Source organism: Musca autumnalis, unplaced genomic scaffold (assembly GCF_047663935.1).
Source record: "Musca autumnalis isolate F117 unplaced genomic scaffold, ASM4766393v1 scaffold_62, whole genome shotgun sequence".
Lineage (NCBI taxonomy): Eukaryota > Metazoa > Arthropoda > Insecta > Diptera > Muscidae > Musca > Musca autumnalis.
In genome coordinates this window covers 330,293-331,907 of record NW_027412222.1, presented here as the reverse complement: position 1 = coordinate 331,907, position 1,615 = coordinate 330,293, and positions in this window count along the sequence as shown.

Sequence of the window (1,615 nt, the reverse complement as noted above, 5' to 3'; positions counted from 1 at the left end):
ACAAAAACAAATTGTACCAAATTCTGTACAATTCGATTTTCCAAAACAACCTTAATCCTTCACTTAAACAGTAACCATAATTCCAAATAACAGGATTCCAGCGCTATCCGTGCACTCAAATCCAAGTTGTACCATTTGGTACATTTCGTACCCATAAGTACGAATTTCAAAAACTACTTCCATCTCAATCTTATACTCCAACAGCAGTCTGACCGAATTCCAGGATTCCAGCTCTATCCGTTCCCCCAAATCCAAATTGTATCACAGGTAGCACCACTTAGTAATTTTCGTACCCTTACTACCTCAGTCCTACACTCCAATAGTTATCTTAATTTCAAATTTCAGGACTCAAACACTATCCGTCACCCTAATCCAAATTCTACCTCTATAGCCTACCGCGAACGGGTTGCAAATTCTAACTCTTTCCGTTTACTAAAATTCATACTTTAAATTAAAATAAATAAAATTAAAATACTTAAAATTCAGGATTCCAGTTCTATCCGTTCACCCAAATCCAAATTGTAATAAATTTAGTACCATTTAGTACTATTCGTACACATAAATACGAATTTCCAAAATTTCCCCAATCCTATGCTCCAACAATAATCTCAATTTCAAATTTCAGGATTCCAGCTCTGTCCGTTCACTCGAATCCCTATTGTACCAAATTTAGTGCTTTTCGAACACATAAGTACGAATTTCCAAAACCACCCTCATATCTCAGTCCTACACTTCACAGTAATCTTAATTCCAAATTTCAGGTTTCCAGCTACATACATACGTTCACCCAAATCCAAATTGCACTAAATTTAGTACCATTTAGTACTTTTCGTACCCATAAGTACGAATTTTCAAAACTACCTCAATTCTACACCCCACCAGTAATCTCAATTCCAAATTTCGAGATTCCAACTATATCCGTTCACCTAAATCCCCATTGTCCCAAATTTAGTACCATTTAGTACTTTTCATTCACATAAGTAAGAAATTCCAAAACTTCCCCAGTCCTACACTCCAACAGTAATATAAATTCCAAATTTAAGGAATCCAGCTCTATCCGTTCACCCAAATCCAAATTGTACTAAATTTAGTACCATTTAGTACTTTTCGTACACTCAAGTTTCCAAAAACCCTTTAGTGCATCTTTCTTACTCTTCATCTGTGATCCTCAGTCCAAATTTGAGGAATCAAACTCTATCCGTTCACCCAAATCGAAACTGTACCAAATTTAGTGCTATTTAGTATTTTTCGTACCCTATGTACGAATTTCCAAAACTTCCACAATACTAAACTCCACCAATAATCTCAGTTCCAAATTTCGAGATTCCAGAGCTATCCGTTCACCCAAATACCCATTATACAAAATTTAGTTCCATTTAGTACTTTCCGTACACATAATTACTAATTTTCAAAACCACCCTCATATCTCAATCCTACACTTCAACAGTAATATTAATTCCAAATTTCAGGTTTCCAGCTCTTTCCGTTCATTCAAATCCAAATGGTACTAAATTTAGTACCATTTAGTGCTTTTCGTACGCATAAGTACGAATTTTCAAAACTACCTCAATCCTACACCCCACCAGTAATCTCAATTCCAAATTTCGAGATTCCA